This window comes from Lemur catta, chromosome 1 (assembly GCF_020740605.2).
Source record: "Lemur catta isolate mLemCat1 chromosome 1, mLemCat1.pri, whole genome shotgun sequence".
NCBI classification, from domain to species: domain Eukaryota; kingdom Metazoa; phylum Chordata; class Mammalia; order Primates; family Lemuridae; genus Lemur; species Lemur catta.
Window position 1 is genome coordinate 79,934,710 of NC_059128.1, and position 10,232 is coordinate 79,944,941.

Below are 10,232 nucleotides of genomic sequence, written 5' to 3' on the forward strand. Positions count from 1 at the left end.
GTGATCACTTAATAACCACAGATTACTTCATGGGATGAAGACAATGATTGGAGGAGACCACCTTTCAGTCACTTTGATAGAAACTGTAGTTGTACAAGATCTCATTACCTTTTCTCTATCACCTGACTCTCCAAGTAGAATATTCAAATATAGAGTTTTACAGCATGCGATCAGGGCCCCTCTGTCCTTTGAACCATTTTTATGAATCTTCATGTTCTGACTCAGGTTTTAAATGGTGTGTTTGTTCATCTGTCTTCCGAATAGGTTAGTCCCTCTTGCTGCTGAATCTTCCTCCTGCACTGGCAACAGTAAATCTTGACTGCTTCATAGGTCATTCGTGTTGTTTAATTTCAACATAATTTCTATTCTCTTGTATTAACCATGATATGTGGCCCAAATTCTTGGTTTTTGAATTTTCTTCCACCCTCAGGAATATTGCAAAGACCTGCTTGACTCTGACATTGGGCTAGTCACATCTGCGGTCACATAGCATGAGCAAGATTATAAAAAAATGGGAAGATCCAGGCAAGTGAGCTTTAGCTAAAACCCTGGAGGGAAAATTTAGAGGCCAAAAGCTTTCATGTCAAACATAAACACAAATGATTGAAACTTCCAGGTCAAAATGAATACCTAGAAGTAAGATAGACATGAGATCAGAGAAGAAATAAAGTGGGGAAAAAAAAGGAGGGTCTTTGGCTTCAGGTTATTATAATATTGGTTTGATTGACTGCTGCCTGCTATGTGGATCTAGATCAAGATCAATTCTAGATATTCCTTCCCCCTTATATTCTTTAGAAACACCAATATACATCCTTTGATTACTTTGACATATCTAAAAATGACATAGATCACTGAAGGAATCAACCATTTCTCAAGACACATATGACATAAAGAACCAAATGCCTTATCAGCAGCATAATTTTACCATAACATTGGAGAGAATCCTGGATGATGTCCTCTCTTTCAATCCCTGGTGATTTAATTATACTGCCTTCATATCATTTATGATGATAAGTTGTGGAGCTTTGTTCCCCAAGGTAAGCCCAATGTTTGAAGAAAATATTAATATATTAAATTTTACCACATTCAATTAGTCCAGGGTTTAGGATCTCTTTCTACTTTTAAAGCTCTCCTCTTGTATACAGTTTTTCCAACAACTCACTCAGGACCACAAGTTCACCTTTTATATTAACTTCTCACTGACAACATGTTCTTTAACTTTCCCTAATAATTATTCAATTTCCCATCTGGAAAGACAACCTGTCGATAATAATTTAGAAACATTTTTTGTTGACAAATGTTTTCAGGAGGTAATCATATATTCAGCAGTGAGAAAATAAATGTACTAAGGATACAGAAAGGCAGATAATCTCAACTGTGGCTCTATTTTGGACACTACCTCTGTGGTTAGAAAAAGATGGTTAAGGGAATCTTCTTCAGTTTGTTACTTTGGGGATCCATCAGCCAAAGGTTGCTGTTATCACTAGATCCTTTGTTAGTTAAGCTCAAGAAATGTTTACTGAGTGCTATTGCTTACTTCACACTGTTTTAGGTATATAATTAAAATGTGTAAAAAAGTATAAGACACAATTCTATCCTTCAAGGAACTTGTAAATATGTTTTTGAAAAAAAACTTAAAAAACAAATCAGAGAAAGATAATCAGACTCTATAAAAATATATACCAGCTTGTGTGGTATAACCAATTGCTACAACCTTTGGGAGAAAGAATAATGCTAACTGGGCAGATCATAACAAATGACCTGGAGAAGCTCTGAGTCATAATTGACCTTGAAAGGTAGGTTCAATAACACAAAACACAGTGAAGGCATTTGGCATTCTAGATAGAGGAGCAGCAGCATCAAAAGGATGAAAAGCAGTTATGTTCTTCCTCAAATAGGACTACATATAATCTGAAGTCCAGGTAACCCATGTATAAGTGGACCTGAAACAGATACAGATTGCTGTCGATCGTGAAGTAACCAAAGTGAAAATGATAGGAGAGGGTCTAGAAGAGTTTCTAGAAGCACCCCCATCTCCACTCACTGCTCCACAGAGCAATAATAGACAGCCTTTGAAGCAGTCAGAGGCAGCTAAGAGAAGGTGGAAGAAGTAAATCTCCTTAGGTTGTAGACTCATTTTCTGGATCTCTACAATTTGATTTAAAAAAAATAAAGTGAAGACAAAAACTTATAGCTAAACCACAGATGGTTTTGAAATGTTCACATAATCTCCATAACGAAGTTACTGTTCTGACAAAGACTGGTATGAGACAGAAGAAGAACCATATGCAGATGATGAAAACCTAATGCAGTAAGAAAATAGAAAGTCCAAAGGACTTGTTCTTTCTTTGAGAGTACGTATACTAACATCAAAATGATACAGAGAATATTAGCATGGCCCCCATACAAAGGTAACATGCAAATTCATGAAGCATTCCATATGTTTCTACTACTGTAAAAACACATGAAATTATAGAACTCATTGGTGGGGCAGATACACAAATGAGAAAAAGGAAGGAATTAAATGGTATCACTACAGAAAGCCACAAAACTACAAAAATAAACAGAGGAAGAAAAGAACAAAGGATATATAAAACAACCAGAAACTAATTTACAAAATGACAGGAGTGAGTACTCACCTATAGATAACAATCTTGAGTGAAACAATTTAAATTACCCAATTAAAAGAAACAGACTGGCTGAATGGATTAAAAATAAAAAGACCCAACTATATACTGTCTACAAGAAACTCACTTCACCTGAAAAGACACTCATAAACTGAAAGGGAAGAAATGGAAAAAGATATTTCACAGAAATGGAAATCAAAAGTGAACAGGAGTAGCTATACTTATATCAGATAAAATAGAATTTAAGTCAAAAACTGCACAAAGAAATAAATGAGGTTATTATATAATTATAAAGGGATCAATTCAGCAAGAGTATATAATAGTTAGAAATATATATATGCACCCAACACTGGAGTACCAAGAAATATAAAACAAATATCATTGCTACTAAAGGGAAAGATAGGACCAAGTACAATAATAGTTGGGGACATCAATATCCCAATTTCAGCATTGAACAAATCACCTAGACAGAAATTCAACCAAAAGCCATCAGAGTTTAACTGCACTATAGACCATATGGACCTAATAGACATTTACAGAACAGTTTATCCAGCAACTATAGAATACACATTCTTCTTATCAGCAAATGGAACACTCCCCAAGATAGACCATGTTAGGCCACAAAATAAGTATCAACAAATTTAAAAAAAAATCATATCAAGTATCTTTTCAGACCACAATGGAATAAAACTAGAAATCAGCACCAAGAGAAGCTTTAGAAATTGTACAAATACTTAGAAATTAACATGCTTCTGAATAACCAATGGGTCCAAGAAAAAATTAGGAAGGAAATCAAAAAATGTCTTGAAATAAACAAAAATAGAAACAAACATACTAAAACCAATTGCATACAGCATAAGTGGTACTATGAGGTAAATGTATAGCAAGAAAAAAAATGCCTATAACAAAAAAGTGTATCAAATCAACAATCTAACAATGCACCTCAAGGAACTAGAAAAGCAAGCACAAACCAAATTCAAAATTGGTAGAGAAAAGAATAAAGATCAGAGCAGAACTAAACAAAAATAAAGACTAAAAAAATACAAAATGTCAACAAAAGAAAAACTCTTTTCTTTAGAAAATGAATAAAATTGACAAATCATTACCTAGACTAAGAAAAAAAGAGAGGATCCAAATAAATAGAATTAGACAGATAAAAAAGAGACATTACGACTGATACCACAGAAATACAAAGAGCTATTACAGACTGTTGTGAACACCAACAACTAGAAAAACCTGGAGGAAGCAAATAAATTCCTGGACACATATAACCTGTGAAGATTGAACTGAGAAGAAATAGAAAATCAGAATAGAACAACAAGCAATTAGATTGAATCAGTAATAAAGAGTCACTCAATGAAGAAAAGCCCAGAACCAGATGGCTTTACTGCTGAATTCTACCAAATTTTTAAAGAACTAATGCAATTCTTTTCAAACTATTCCAAAACAGTGAAGAAGAGGGAATACTTCCTAACTCATTGTACCAGGCCAGCATTACCCTGATAGCAAAATCAGACAAGAACATAGCAACAACAAAAAGAAAACTACAGTCTAATATCCCTGATGAACATAGGTGTGAAAATCCTCAACAATATATTAATACTAGCACATTATCAAAATATAATGTACCTTGATCAATTGAAGTTTATCCCAGGGATGCAAGAATGGTTCAACACATACAAACCAATAAATATAATATATTACATCAACAGAATGATGGGCAAAAACCATATAAATTATCTGAATGGATGCAGAAGAAGCATTTGATTAAATTCAAAGTCCCTGCATAATAAAAATTATCCACAAATTAAGCATAGAAGAAACATACCTCAATACAATGAAGTCCATATATGACAAAACCCACAGCTAACATCACACTGAATGGGGAAAACCTGAAAGTCTTTCCTCTGAGAACTAGAACAAGACAAGGAAGCCTACTTTCACAACTTTTATTCAACATAGTACTGGAAGTGCTAGCCAGAGTGATTAGTCAAGAGAAGAAAATAAAGAGCATCCTAAATGGAAAAGATGAAGTTGAACTGTCTTTGTTTGCAGATGACATGGTTATATAGAGAGAAACCTGAAGACTCTACCAAAAAACTCTTAGAATTGATAGACAAATTCAGTAATGTTCCAGGTTACAAAATCAACATGTAAAAATCAATGTCATTTCTATACACCAATAATGAACTAGCTGAAAAAGAAATCCCATTTACAATAGCTACACAAAAAATAAAATACCTAGGAATAAATTTAATTTGGAGGTGGAAGACCTCTACAGAGGTCTACAAAACACTGATGAAAGAAATTGAAGAGCACACAAACAGAAGGACATCTCATGCTCATGGATTGAAAGAATTAATACTGTTAAAAGGACCATGCTACCCAAAGCACTCTACAGATTCAATGCAATCTCTATTGAAATACCAATGACTTTCTTCACAGAAAGAGAAAAAACAATCCTAAAATTTGTATGAAACCACAAAAGGCCCTGAATAGCCCAAGCAACACTAAGCAAAAAGAACAAAGTGGAAGGCATTGCACTACCTGACTTCAAATATACTACTAAGCTATAGTAATTAAAACAGCATGGTATTGGTATAAAAACAGAGACATAGACCAATAGAACAGAATAGAGAATCCAGAAAGAAATCCACATACTTATAGCCAATTGATTTTTGACAACGGTGCCCATAGCATACATTAGGGAAATGATACTCTCTTCAATAGATGGTGGTAGAAAAAGTGGGTATGCATATGCAGAAAAATGATACTAGACCCCTATTTATTACCATATAAAAAACCAACCCAAAATAAATTAAAGACTTTATAAAACTAGTAGAAGAAAACAGAGAAAACTCTTTAGGACACTGGTCTAGGCAAAGATTTTATGACTAAGTGTGGAGGCTAAAACAACTTCCTCTTAGATGCTAATCTACCATGTTGACTTCTGATTAACCCTTGCTCCAGGAATGTCTCTAAGATTCCTACTTTATCTACTATTTACTGTAAATTCTGCCCTTAGGCAAATCTCTTCTTAAGCACTTATACTCTTTTTCCATGGTATATAAACCTTAAGTCTGGGGGATAACGGTGCAGGAACCTACTGTCTCACAGCTGCCCAAGACATGGCTTCTGTTTGTAAGTCCCTATTAAGTCTTTCTTTCTGAGAAACTGGGTTTGTCAGCCTCTTTCTTGGACCTTTCAGTTCCCTCGGCCTTTGGGGTAGGTTTGCATAGACCTGTTCACTGTGGAACAATAAAGCTTCAAAAGCACTAGGAACAAAAACAAAGATAGACAAATGTGGCTATATTAAACTAGAAAGCTTCTGCACCACAAAGGAGATAATCAACAGAATGAAGAGAAAAACCTAGAGAATGGGAGAAAAATATTTGCAAAGAATTCATCTCACAAGGGACTAATATCCAGAATATATCAGGAACTTAACAGAAAATAATAATAATTTGATTAAAATGTAGGCAAAGGATCTTAATAGATATTTCTCAAAAGAAGACATATAAATGACCAACAAATACATGAAAAAAGTACTCAACATCATTAATCATCAGAGAAATGTAAATCAAAACCACAATGAGATGTCATCTTACCCCAGTTAGAATGGCTATTATCAAAAAGATAAAAAATAATGAATGCTGGTGAGGATTTGGAGAAAAGAGAACTTTTATGCCGTGCTGGTGGGAAGGTAAATTAGTACAGTCATTATGGAAAACAATATGGAGCGTTCTCAAAAAATTAAAAATAGAACTACTATATAATTCAGCAATCCCACTACTAAAGAAATCAGTATATCAAAAGGATACTTGCACCACCATGTTAATTGTAGCACTACCCACAATAGCAAGATGTGGAATCAACCTAAATGGCCATCCATAGATAAATGGATAATGAAAATGTGAGATATATATACAATGGAATATTAATCAGCAAGAAGTTAATTATTGGATATAAATATATGGTTTGATAGAAGAAATAAGACGTAGTGTTCAATAGATCAGTAGGGTGACTATGGTTTACAAGTCTATTGTATATATTTTTTGAAATAGAAGAGAATAATTCAAGTATTTCGAGCATAAAGGAAAGACAAATATTTAATGTGATGGGTATCCCAAGTACACCGATTGGATCTTTATAAATTATATAGATGTATTAAATTATTACATGTACTCCCATACTATGTACATCTGTTATGTATCCATTAAAAATTGTTAAAAAACAAAAGAATGAAATCTCATTTTCAGCAACATGGATGAACCTGTAGAACATCATGTTAAGTGAAATAAGTTAAGTGCAGAAAGATAAATGCTGCAAGGTCTCACTCATAATTGGGAGCCAGAAAAGTTTAGTTCATAGTAGAGAGTAGAATTGTGATTATTAGAGGCTAGGGAGGATGGGTAGGTGTGGATAGGGAGAGGTTGGTTAATGGACACAAAGTTACAGCTAGATGGCAGGGATGAGTTCTGGTGTTTTGCAGCACTGTAGGGTGAACAATGTTAACTATAATTTATTATATATTCTGAAAAAGCTAGAAGATGTAATTTGAATGTTCTCAACACAAAGAAATGATAAATGTTGAGATGGTGGATATGCTAATTACCCCGATTTAGTCATTATACATGGTATACATATATGGACATATCACTCTGAGCCCCATAAATATTTGTAATTATTATGCATCAATTGAAATTTTTTTTTTTTTTTTTTTTTTTAGGAAAGAAAAGGTACCATTCTTGGCTATACAATTGATCAGTATTTGGAAAGGAAAGATTTGAGGTCAATTCCAAAACCAAAACTGTATTTATAACTTTGTAGTTTTATATTTAAATTTTAATAATACAATTCAACTGGGTAATTATGATATAGTTCATTCTGAGTGTTGGATTTTTGGGGGGAGGTGGGGCAGAGAGTCTCACTCTGTTACCCGAGATAGAGTGCAGTGGCATCATCATGACTCACTGCAATCTCCAACTCTTGGGCTCAGGCGATCCTCCTGCCTTAGCCTCCCCAGTAGCTGGGATTACAAATGTGCACCACCATGCTGGCTGATTTTTTTCTATTTTTAGTATAGCCATGGTCTCTCTTGCTCAGGCTGGTCTCCAACTCCTTGAGCTCAAGCTGTCCTCCCTCTTTGGCCTGCCAAAGTGTTAGGATTACAGGTTTGAGCCACCGTGCCTGGCATATTGGCCATTATTAATAATTCTTTGGTTGTCTTTAAATAGCTCTTAAGTAATTCCTTTTCATTACTATCAAAGAGAAGCATTTGAAATTGGTGCACCCAAACCAATTATTTCTGAAAGTATTCCAGGGCTAATAGTGGTAACAGAGGGCACAAAAGGTTAAAAAACAAAAACAAAACCTTTCAGACAATCATACATATATGGGGCTTATTAACTGTAAGTGTGCCACATCTTATTTAAGCAAATTTTCTAAAACATAAAAAAATGAAGAAAACTATTTTTCTTCAACTATTTTTCATTTTTTCTTTTAAGAAAACTTTCTTGGGAGAAACTTATAAAAGCTTAAATACTATTTCTTTTCGTAGAAGGATTCTAGAAATTCTTATACTGTTTTCACTGATAGCAGAAGCACTAGATACTTCAAAAACACTTTTGCTTATGATATTTTTCTTTGAATAATAAATTCCAGAAGGATTTATATGTTTTATATAATCACTGATACTCCTGAGTGCCAAGACATTCCTAAAGGTGACTAGTCTTGAAAACAGGTCTGTTTTTACCCTGTGATTCTAATTCACCATGTGCTTTTCAAATCAACCTGCTTAATTTATCTGTTTCCCTACTCTTTTTTCTCTATTATCAATTATCAAGTGTACTTTCATGGGATATTAGAGGAGCACTGAGAAGTATTTTTTATACTTTAAATTCCTCAGATGGTTTAAAAGAAATATATAATTCCGAAATAGTTCTTTTGCAAATTAACTATTTCCATTTAATATATAAATTTGACAACCAAACTAGATCAATAAACCTGCATCTAGAGTAGGTTATTTTGTCTGAAGACTTTCTTTAAAGATCATGGCAAGTATAGTGCCTGCCCATTTGGATTTTTTTCCATTCACAGGACCAGTAGATTTTTTGCCAGGAGAGATGATTCATGAAATTTAATGGCAGGTCATCATAAATTTATCAAAAAATGCCAAGTTTTCCTGAGAAAAAGGCCATAGAAATCCAGTTCAAATGTTCAGTTTTTAAAGAAAAAATATGGAAAAAAAAGTTCAATGACATCTTTATTTCATGAAGTCTAATTGATGTGCTACTTTGAGTGCATGGTGTTCTTTAGAATCATTGTACTCTTATTCACTCACCCCTTTTGGATTAGATGATTATTGAAAGACCACTGTGAACACAAACATTATAAATACGTAGTACCTGTTCTTTAACCCTTGGGCTAATAACACACAACAGTGAGTTAAGGCTGGAAATGTTCTTAATATGGGATTCTACTTATCATTCACCTCTGCCAAACATTAAAAATATTTACCCTGGAGAGCATCACAAGTAAATACTTCATTGGTTTTAAAAGTCTAAATTCTGATGAGATATGCAGAAAATAAAGAAATGTACAGCTTCACTTCATTATACACTATATAAAAATGTGGATAAGGGTACCTTGATAGAGAGATGAGAGTTAGAGTGATGGCATTCAACATAGTTTCCTGTGTGCTTTAAATTGCAACATAAGGGAAATAAATATTGTACGCAATTCTTTGGGGGAAAAGATAAGGGGACTTGATCCCATAATATAGCACTTTTCTTGAGCTAAATTGAAAAGACTGAAGGTAGACAAAAAGGGAGAGATGTGCAGGGAATATAAACTAGGCAAAACCTGTTTTTGTAAAGTGATATTTAAGAGAGAATGTGCAGTGTTATGTCCACAAATTCCAAGTAAGGACTGTCTATGCACATTTCTGCCGCTCTTGTTTCCCAAGAGAAAGGATTATATGCCGAAAAGCTGATGATAGAAGAAGTGTTTGGAAATTTGGTGCTTTTATCTTAAAAATAATACCTAAGATAAATGGAAAAGCTGCTTTTTTTATCTGCACAAAAGCAAATCAAAAGATTACTTTTTATTCTCTTGGTGATATTGCCATAGGCTTTAATTAAATATTTCCCATCCCCCACTCGCCCTTTTCGCTAAAGACTAAGAAAGAATGAGAGTCCACTGAACAGGTCACAGTTTTAAAGCTCCTCTGACTCTTATTCATAAAGTGTTAAAAAATAAAAATCTGGAAGGGTACCTAATCCACATAAAACAAATAATGTCCACTGCAAGAAAGGGAGAGAACCCAAAGCCAGCCACGGTCAGCATCAGAGTCACTATATCCCAAGGACTAAGATCATGTTAAATGTCATCTTTCCTTTCTGTTACAGCATGAGAAGTTTAGGGTAGTTCTAGTAGCGGATCTTAAAAGCAAGCAGCACTTGGCTGGAATATACAAGGGCTATCTGGAAAGTATCCAGCCACGTAACCATTCTTGTTATATTAACAATGGATGGATACTTTCCCGACAGCCGTGGTAAGTAGCTCACAAAACCAGGATACATAGTTTCCCTCAAGGATTGAGAG

The 10,232-nt window shown here is 34.1% G+C and overlaps 1 non-coding gene across 1 annotated transcript; it reads left to right on the top strand.

Moving 5' to 3' along the window:
- Positions 1-2,339: 2,339 nt before the first annotated feature.
- On the top strand, positions 2,340-2,446 carry LOC123631211. Its single transcript, XR_006733072.1, has one exon. It is a non-coding gene; the product is annotated as a U6 spliceosomal RNA (small nuclear RNA).
- Positions 2,447-10,232: the final 7,786 nt, after the last annotated feature.